This window comes from Dryobates pubescens, chromosome 16 (genome assembly GCF_014839835.1).
Source record: "Dryobates pubescens isolate bDryPub1 chromosome 16, bDryPub1.pri, whole genome shotgun sequence".
NCBI classification, from domain to species: Eukaryota; Metazoa; Chordata; class Aves; order Piciformes; family Picidae; genus Dryobates; species Dryobates pubescens.
The window spans coordinates 3,468,668-3,479,632 of NC_071627.1; positions in this window are offsets into that span (position 1 = coordinate 3,468,668).

Here is a 10,965-nt window from a genome sequence, read left to right on the forward strand (position 1 = left end):
GATGTTCAGCTTCATGGGCAATGCTGTTTCCTCATGGTCTTGATTTTTCTGCTGTTGTTCATTGTGATGATCGTAGGTAGCAGGAAAGAAGGCTCGAGGTGACCTAATTGTGGCCATCCAGTGTCTGAAGAGAGCCTACAAGAAAGCTGGGAAGGGACATCCTAGTATGTCAGGGAATGACAGGACTAGGGAGAATGGAATAAGGCTGGGGATGGGAAGAGTCAGGCTGGATGTGAGGAAGAAATTCTTCACCGTGAGCGTGGTGAAGCCCTGGAATGGGTTGTCCAGGGAGGTGGCCGAGGCCCCATGCCTGGAAGTATTGGAGACCAGGCTGGACGAGGCTCTAGCCTGCCTGACCCAGTATGAGGAGTCCCTGCCCATGGCAGTGTGGTTGGAACTAAATGATCCTTGCAGTCCTTTCCAACCCTGACTCATTCTACGAGTCTATGATTCTATATATTTTGTAGCTAATTATTTGTTTTTAATGTGAGCTATTGTCAAATTTTGAATTACTTTTCTGTTTCTTTTTTTTTTGTTTGTATGGGCTTTTTTGTGTATTTTTAAATCTATTTTTAATAAACCTGTTTAATTTTGTTTGAGTTCATCATGTATATTGTTTTTGTTTTCTAAGTTTAATTTAAATATGTCTATGTGTTGTCTGTTTGATTCTAATTAGGTTCATTTTATTTTCTATTGTATTTTTAATGTATTTCTCTTATTATGTATTATTTTTTCTTGTTATTTGTCATTTTTAGTTACCATTTTCTATACTGAATTTATTAACTATTTTTATATGTTTAATATTTTTATTTTTAATCTAATTCCTTTGTTTAATCTTTAATTAATTTTGGTGGGGGGTTTTTTGTATTATTATTTTTACAGCTAATTTTGTAATATTTTTTAATTAATTTTAATTTTTTTATTTTGTATTTTGTTTGTCTTATTATTTTTTATACCATTTTAATGTATTTTTATTTTTCCATTGTATTTCATTTTTCATCTATACTGTTTAATTATTTGTTGTTAATTGTAACCTAATTTTGACATCCTTTTTTTAATGCAGTTTTTCTAATTAATTTTTGTTATTTTTGTATTTTATTCTAAATTTTTTTTGTTGTTATTCTTTAAATTTTTATTTGTAACTTACTACTCGTCATTTATTACTATTTTTAACTTACTACTTGTCATTTGTTTTTAAAATTTATTTCTTGTTTACTTTCTTTATTATTGTTTGTATTTTGTTGTTGTAATTTTTAATCTGTATTTTAATTTGTTATTCTAATCAATTTTTTATTATTTTAATGTATTTTTTATCTAGTATTTAATATTTTATTTTGCTTGATCTTATATTCTTTAATTATTTTTTTATTTGCATGTTTAGTTCATTTAATCTATTTTCTATTTCAATTTGTATTGTTGCTTTTTTATTATATTTTGTAACCTGCTTTTCTATTAATTCTTTTTTATTATTATTGTGCATTTTAACTTTCTTGATGTCTTCTTTTTATAGTTTTTGTTTTAATCTAATAGTCTTGATAATCCTTATTTTTTATTTATTACTAACAATTCTTAAGTTTTTGTTAACAGCTATTTTTGTCAGTAATCCTTATAATTTTTTAGTTTGTCATATTTTGGTTTTAATATTTTTATTTTTATTGTTGCTCTTCTTGTTTATTATTCCGCTATTTAGTACTCTATTTTGGTATTTAGTACTCTACTTTTTGTATCCAGAGTTTTTGTACTTTTGTTATATTTTGGTATGTTTAAACTTTTCCTTTGCACTTGTCACCTTTTTGTTTACCATTTTAAAATTTTTGTTCACCATTTTTTTAGTATTTTTTGTATTTTTTGTAGTCTATGTCTAAGAAGGAAATAGAAAGACATTACATTAGCTAAAGAATACCTTAGAAAATGAATACCTATTCACTACAAACCTTAACATTATTACAATATTACATGGAGCTCCTTTGAAATGCCTAGGCACACAACTAAGAAGGTTCGAACCAAAAGGAAATCTTACAAGGTGAACTCATTACTAAGTACTTACACCTTAGTACAATTACTATGTATTAACTACTTATAAGTACCAAATGCGTACCATTCATTATGCTTACCAGCAAAACTTAGCAAAACTCTAAATAACAAATCTCTAGAGGACATTGCAATCAGAAATGAAGAAATTAGTACTGGAACTTTAAATCAGAGCAGAGATTTTGTTGGCAAGAGTCGTGCCAGAAAATTGTCCTTTGGGGGTGGGGGGAGGGGTGGGGGTGGCTAGCAAGGTGTACCCTAGTTGCTATTGTTTTTCTGTATTAGGGTCTTAACGAATTGCAGCCTATTTTGTCTGAGCAATCATTGTCCCACCCAAACTGAATTATCTGTTTTCCATTTCAATTTGCTGACCAGTAGCTGCTACAGAAAAGGAATAAAATTAAATTTTTTACTCCTAGCTGACTTAAGGCATGTCAGCCCATTAGAGCAACTGGAAGGGTTAACACATACGGTGTTACAGTGACTGATTTGCAGTTGCTAAAGCTAATTGCTCTAGCTCTTTGCTAACCCAGGTCGTGTGGATACCTTTTAATCCCATAACTTCAGCATTTGCCGTGACCAATGACTAGTGACCATTCCATTTATGATGGGACATAATGATAACATTGTTTCCAGTATCCACAATCATTGAAATTTGTATAATTTGTCCACAAGGGTGTCTGACAGATACAATCTGTTCCAGTTTTCCCTTCTGGATTTTTAGGGCCAATGAGATATCAGGCATATCGGTGGAACCCGAGCCTTCTTTGCTCTAGGAATCCTGTTAGAAGTTTAGGCACTCGGGACTCAAATGATATTAGCTGAACAATTTCTGTCCCAACAAGAGTGCTAACAGGACAGGTAATGGTATAGAGCATAATTTTCATAGCCCAGTCATAATTAGAATGTATTGAACCAGGAATGGTAAGGATGCCTTGCCTAGAGGTAGACAACCTGCCAAATAAGAGAGCACAGGGTCTGTGACCCAAAGGACCGTATCAATTGAACTCGACAACGCTTTGTGGAATCAAAGGTGGTATGCGGCTGTTGGTAGTTCCGCTAGACGCTGTCAGAGGATGGCTGCGAGGGGGAAGTGCGGTCCAAGCATCCTGGTTTGGGGTCGTCACGGGGTATCTTCTCGCTGTGGGAGCAATCTCCCTACCTACGACAATCTAGAGTAAAATGATTAGATCTGTGACAGTGGGCACTTTCGAGACTGTCCAGCAGTCAGGCAATTTTGATTTAAAGTACCTACATTTCCCAGAAATACGATGATTTCCACTCAGGTTGTTTCCCTTGTGCAGTGGTCATGCTGGTGGTTTCAGGGCTGCTTCTATGGCCATGGTGAGATACATTGCTGTTTGTCGGTGCTTCCTTTGTTGCTGCGTCCTTCATTGTTATCCAGCAGTCACAAGACAGTGGTACCTGTTGATACAATGCTGAAAACCTGTTCATTTTTTTCATTGGCATTGTCAAATGCCGAAATATCCATCATTTTTGCCTTCATATCATGAGTCAGATCTAAGTGACTTATGTAAGATATAAACAAAGGAACCAAATGGCCCTGTTAGACCCTGCTGAGCAGTGAAAAGCACAAGGTTAAGAGTTATTGTCCTGGAGTCTGGACCACTCTTTTTGATCGCTAAGTCCTGACTTAATTACAAAGCCTTATCAGGAAGCTGCAGTTGCTGATACAGTCTAACAAAAAGACTCGCCCCATCGAGGTGGGTAGCAGTGACACCTTGTAAAAGGATCTGCTAGCTGCTGGGACGTGGCTTCCGAGGCATTTGCAAGTGAATTGCCACTTAATTGAGAAGTTGCAAGGCATAGTGTTGTTTGTGATGGTCAAAAATCATGAATTGTTTAATGGTAGCAAGATTTCTTTGATCTGTAAAGGTAAATCTGGCCAGGCTCTAGCTTGACAGACAGGAAACTTGCAGGCAAACAGCAAGAGCAAAAAGAGCTTCATTGCATTGCCCAATATAAAATTACACAAAATAACGTGTTTTTGCTCATCCTAGTAATTCTGATCTCTTAACATTCACACAACAGTTAAGCAGTCACAACGCTCGGTTATAAGTTAGATGCTTTCTGTTGACATCTTGGATCATGTCCATGTCAGGCTCTTAGGCCTGCACTGCCAGATTGCTCACACCACTCGTAACTGGTGTTCCCACAGACCTTCAGCTGAAACCACCCCTCAGACAGGTTTAGCCTCTCCTGAGGGCGAAAATACCCAAACAGTTTTACCTAACAGATTCTGTTCTCTAACAACAGGAACTCTATCGCCTTCTACTTTCTGTAGCAGATCTGAATGTGCCGGTCCAGCTCGGTTCACTGAACCTCTACTATTCACCAGCCAGGTTGCTTGTGCTAAATGTTTTTCCCAGTTTTTCAAAGATCCACCCCCCATGGCTTTAAGAGTGGTCTTCAACAAACCATTGTAGCATTCAACCTTCCCTGCAGCAGGTGCATAGTAAGGAATGTGGAATACCCACTCAATACCGTGCTCTTTTGCCCAGCTCTTTACAAGGTTGTTCTTGAAGTGAGTTCCATTGTCTGACTCAATCCTCTCTGGAGTTCCGTGTCTCCACAGGATCTGTCTCTCCAGTCCAAGAATGGTGTTGCGTGCAGTTGCATGTGGAACTGCATAAGTTTCCAGCCATCCAGTGTTCACCTCTACCATAGTAAGCACGTATTGCTTACCAGAACGAGAACGTGGTAGAGTGATGTAGTCAATCTGCCAGGCTTCACCATACCTGTACTTGGACCATCTGTCACCATACCACAAGGGCTTAATTCGCTTTGCCTGCTTAATAGCAGCACAAATGTCACAGTCATGGATGACTTGTGTGATAGCATCCATGGAAATGTCTATGGATCTGTCACGAGCCCATTGGTATGTTGCATCTCTGCCTTGATGTCCTGATGAATCGTGAGCCCACCGAGCTAAGAATATATCACCTCGGTGCTTCCAGTCAAGATCAAGTTCAGAGTCCTTGTCTACTTGAGAAACTCTTGCAGCTGAATCTGCCTGATGGTTGTGTTGCTGTTCCTCAGTAGCTTTGCTCTTAGGAATGTGAGCATCAATGTGTCTCACCTTCACTGGAATTCTTTCGATTCGATCAGCAATGTCTTGCCACAGTTCAGCTGCCCAAATGGGTTTTCCTTTCCTCTGCCAGCCATTCTTCTTCCAGTTCTTCAGCCAACCCCATAGAGCACTGGCTACCATCCATGAGTTGGTGTAGAGATAAAGCTTTGGCCACCTCTCACGTTCAGCTATGTCGAGAGCTAGCTGGACAGCTTTTACCTCTGCAAATTGACTAGATTCTCCTTCTCCATCCTTCGCCTCTGCACTCTGTGTGTTGGACTCCACACTGCAGACTTCCACCTTCGCTTGTTCCCGACAAGACTACAGGAACTGTCTGTGAACAAAGCATATTTCTTTTCATCATCAGAAAGGTCATTGTAAGGAGGAGCTTCCTCAGCACGAGTTACTCTCTCCTCTGGAGGTTTAGTACAGTTGGTATCTTCAGGCCAACTTGAGATCACTTCCACCAGACCAGGTCTTTCAAGATTTCCCATTCGAGCTCTCTGTGTTATCAGAACCATCCACTTAGACCAGGTGGAATCTGTGGCATGATGTGGTGTGGAACCCTTGCCTTTGAACATCCAATTCAAAACTGATAATCTGGGAGCTAAGAGAAGTTGTGATTCAGTTCCAATCACTTCAGAAGCTGCTTTCACTCCTTCATAGGCAGCTAGAATTTCTTTCTCTGTTGGAGTATAATTAGCCTCTGAACCTCTGTAACCTCGACTCCAGAAACCAAGAGGTCATCTACGTGTCTCACCTGGAGCTCTTTGCCACAAGCACCAGGTTGGACCATTGTCACCTGCAGCCATGTACAAAATGTTCTTAATGTCTGGACCATCTTGGACAGGTCCTAGACCCACTGCTTGAACTACTTCTTGCTTTATCTGGTCAAAGGCTGCTTGTTGTTCAGGTCCCCAGTGGAAATTGTTTCTCTTCCGAGTCACATCATACAAAGGTTTCACAATCTGACTGTATCCAGGAATGTGTAGTCTCCAAAATCCCACTATCCCCAAGAAACGTAGAGTTTCTTGCTTGTTCGTGGGATTTGCCATGGTAGAGACTCTATTTACCACATCCACTGGAATGTGTCGGCGTCCATCCTGCCACTGCACTCCCAGAAACTGGATCTCTGTGGTAGGACCTTTCACCTTGTCTCTCTTGATGGCAAAACCTGCATTCAGAAGAATGTCCATGATTTTGTTACCTTTCTCAAAGAATTCCTTAGCAGTTTTACCCCAGACGATGATATCATCGATGAACTGGATGTGTTCTGGAGCACCACCTTCCTCCAGAGCATCATGGATTACTGCATGACAGATGCTGGAGCTGTGGATCCAGCCCATTGGCAGTCTGTTGAAAGTGTACTGGATTCCTCTCCAGGTGAAAGCAAACTGAGGCCTGCATTCCTCTGCTATGGGAATAGAGAAGAATGCATTAGCAATGTCTATGGTAGCATACCATTTGGCCTCTTTGGATTCCAGCTCATACTGGAGTTCCATCATGTCTGGTACTGCTGCACTCATAGGCGGTGTTACTTCATTCAGGGCTCGGTAGTCCACTGTCAGACGCCAGCCTCCATTCGGCTTTCGCACAGGCCACACTGGACTGTTGAAAGGTGAATGAGTTTTGCTGATGACTTTCTGACTCTCCAACTGACGAATCAGATTCTGAATGGGCAACAAAGAGTCACGGTTGGTTCTGTATTGTCTGTGATGCACAGTCTGAGAAGCAACCGGCAACTTAATGTCCTGAATCTTGTGTTGTCCCACAACTGCAGATTCATCAGAAAGTTCAGGTCTAGCAGACAGCTTCAGCTTTTGTCCATCAATTTCTACAGAAGCTACTCCAAAAGCCCATTTGTAACCTTTAGGGTCTTTGAAATGCCCTTCTCTCAGAAAATCAATTCCCAAAATACAAGGTGCATCAGGTCCGGTCACAACTGTGTGCTTCCTCCACTGTTTACCAGTTAGACTTATATTAACCTCTACCTTACTTAACTCTTGAGATTCACCAGTGACTCCCAAAATAGTTATAGACTCTGATCCCTGATAATTTGATGGCATTATGGTGCACTGAGCTCCTGTGTCAACCAAGGCCCTGTACTTCTGAAATTGTGAAGTGCCAGGCCACTGGATGTACACATCCCAATAGATTCTGTTATCTCCATTATCCCTCTCCTCCCCCTGGCGGGAGGCAGGGCACCCCTAGTTATGGGGAACATGTCCACAGGTGCAACGAGCACACTGTGCAGTGTTAGAACTGGAGCCACTGTTGGAGCTACTAGAGTTGTCCTGGGGAACTGTGGAAGTAACAGCTACCCTTCTGGTATTGCTACCCTGGGTTCTGCCACTTTGCAGTTCTCTCAGTCTCCTGAAAAGATTAGAAGTTGGTTGGCCATCCCACCTGTTCATGTTCTCACCAAACTGATCACGCAGAGTTATCCAAATAGTCCTATGTGACTGCCTTGGTGGTCTGTTTTGGTTTGATCTGTTTTGGAATGACCTCCTTGGAGGATGTCTATTCCTCACAGATGAAATCTGTACCCACCTGGAAGAAGAACTGGAATTATCTCTTTGTGCCAATTGGGATATGGTGTTTTTAAATTCATCCTTCAGCTCTTTCATGCAATTCTCAGTTTTTCCAGACAGAGTTTCAATGGCTGAAACCAAAGAAACACGTGTTATGCTATCATCCAGTTGTCTCAGTTGATCAGTGAATTGGCCAACCGTAGGAGGAGCTCCACCATAATTCCTTGCCACAATTCTGCTTGCCAGAATGTTTGCATAATTAGAAACGAGCTAGCTTGATGAGCTTTTTAGCAAGACCATTTCCTACAGGAACATCATCAGGATTCAGAGATTCATGTTCACCATAGAGTATCTCTCTAACAGCAAATTCTCTTAGACACTTAATTCCCTCATCTATGGTAGTCCAGGGCTTAGGATTCCAGGGAAGATCATCTCGGGAAGGGTATCTCATGAGAACCGCCATTAGAAGGCATATCCACAGATTAACCTTACCGAGAGCCTTGCCTAGATGTCTATCTATTCCATTATCCTTTGAGAGAGTTCCTAGCTGGGCTGCTGACTTGTGTCCAACTAGTAGAGCTGGAGCACCTGTATCATAACATCTACTAAGCCAAGCGAGAACTGGCTCCTTATCTGCTCTGAGGTAATCCTTACACATGTTTCTAAGTTCCTCACGTGGTGAAGAACAGTCAGATATATCATCTTGTTCTTCTTCCTTTGCCTCCTCTTCCTCAACTTGTTGTACAAACATCCTTTCTGTCACTCTCTCAAGGATCCCTTTAAGCTGAGAAGCACCACCACTAGCTGCTGTCCTACCAAGAGCTACATCTCGATCCTCTGATATTCTCAATAGCTCAGCTATATTTTTAAGACAAATTTTCTCTTCCTCCCCAGCAGAAGAACCTTGCTGTGCACCCCCATCAGCTCCTGAATCAGCTTTAGGCTTACCCCTCCTTGTTGTTAAAACTGCTACTTGCTTTACTGGAGCTTTGTTTGGATTTACAGCTGCCTTATCAGAAGCTGAGAGGCTTTGAGACAGATTAGCTGCTTTGAAGGACACTTCCGCTCCTGCCATGGAAGAAGGAGGAAATGACTTTGCCTCGTTAATGGTGGCAGCCGAGAATGTGGGAGCCGCCATGTTTGGGGCTGTTGCAGCCCCTGGCTGCTTGCCAGAATCATCAATCATGCCGTTCAAAGCTGCCTTTCTGATAGACTTTTTAGATTTATCTTTAACTGACACAGATTCTCCATTATCATCATCACTGGATGTTTCTGAAACAGAGCCAGGGTGGTGTTTTCTTTTCTTTGCCCTCCGTTTTATAACAAAACATGCCTTAGACACTTTTTTCTCCCGGTACAGTGCTACCAACAAATACACATTAGTTATCACCAGCAGCAGGATTACACACATCGAGAAAATCAGCTTTGGATCCCAGCCATCACTTAAAATTACTTTTTCACCAACTGGAATCTTAAACTCCCTTATCTCAATTGGGAGAGTGCAAGAGGTCACATTCCTGTACCTTCCAAGCGTAAAGAATTCCAGGCACCGATCATATAGAAGCTGAATCTTGTACTTAAACCACAAATCTAATTTTTGCATTATATATTTACCCACTTGATCGATAATCAAACCCAGGTAATACTTGTAGATCAACACACTGAAGATTGAGAAGAGCAACTGCTTAAAAATCCAAAACACCTTCATGTCTGCTCGTCCGACTCAAGCAAACAATAAATCAAACTAATTTATCACCAAGCCCCACGTTGGGCACCAGTAATGTGGTAGGTTGAGAGAGGGCCTAGCTCTCTCTCCCCCACAGAGAGAGAAACCACAGCTAAACTCAGTCAGAGAAAAAGCAGACTCTATTTACAAGCATATATGGAAATCAGGTTATATATAACACAATAGATACAGGTATTTACAATATATACACAGAAATATACAGCAAAGAGAAATAACACAACAAAAATCCCTCCCCGAGGAGGGATTCCCTCCCTGTAACCCCCCTCTCTCCCCCCCACCTCCCTTTTTCCCCAAAAAGGGTTTAGAGAGAAAGAAAGGCAAGTTATTAAGGAAAAGAATCGTTATAAAGCTTTCAAAAGCCCATGCAGGATTAGTTTTTTCGCTTATCTCAAGGCCAACTCCAGCTAGTCTGCAGAGAAGCAGGCAGGGAGAACAGGCTGAAACCCAAACTCCCAAACTCCCAAACTAAACTCCCAAAAAATTCCAACTGCTCTACAATTTGAAGTTGCATTTTTGTCCATCCACCAATAAAATTTGTTTAGAATATCAGAATGTTTTTGTTCTAGTACCGAAAAACATTTAGCCAGTGTCCCAGTACTGTCTGTTCCTTAAAGGCACATCCTCAAACGGTCACAGCCCCAAATTGGGTTTTTTTAACCCCGTGTTGGTCTTTATTGGCCCTTTTTAGCCCCAAATTGGCCATTTTAACCCCAAATTGGCCTTTATTGGCCATTTTGGGCCCCAAATTGGCTCTTTTTTTCCCACAAGTTGGCCTTTTGTGGCCCCAAATTTGCCTTTATTGACCTTTTCTGGCCCCACATTGGCCCCTTTTGGCCCTAAATTGGCCATTTTTGCCCCAAATTGGCCCTTACTGGTTCCAGTTGGCCATTATTAGCTTCTTCTGGCCCCAAATTAGACCCTTTTGGCCCAAAATTGGGCCCTTTATTGGTCCATTTTTGCCCCAAATCAGTATTTTCTGGCCCCAAGTTGGCCTTTATTGGCCCTTTTTAGCCCAAATTTGGCCCTTTCTGGCCCGAAAATGGCCCTTATTGGTCAATTTTTGCCCCAAATTGGTCACTTCTGCCCCTAAGCTGGCCTTTATTTTCCCTTTTTGGCCCCAAATTGTCCCTTTTTGGCCCCAAGTTTGCCTTTATTGTCCCTTTTTAGGCCCAAATTTGCCTTTATCTTCCCTTTTTAGACCCAAATTGGCTCTTTTTGGCCCCAAGTTGGTGTTGTCCCTTTTTAGCCCCAAACTGGCCTTTATTGTGCCTTTTTATCCCCAAATTGGCCTTTTCTGTCCCAAATTGGCCATTAAATGTCCATTTTTAGCCCCAAATTGGCCCTTTCCAGCCTCCGTTGGCCATTATTGGCCCTTTCCAGCCTCAAATGAGCCCCTTTTGGCCCCAGATTGACCCTTATTGGTCCATTTTTTCCCAAAATCAGTATTTTCTGGCCCCAAGTTGGCTCTTTTTGGCCCCAAGTTGGCCTTTATTTTCCCTTTTTGCCCTCAAATTGGTCCTTATTTGTTCTTTTTTGTGCCCAAAATTGGTCTTTTCTGGCCCCAA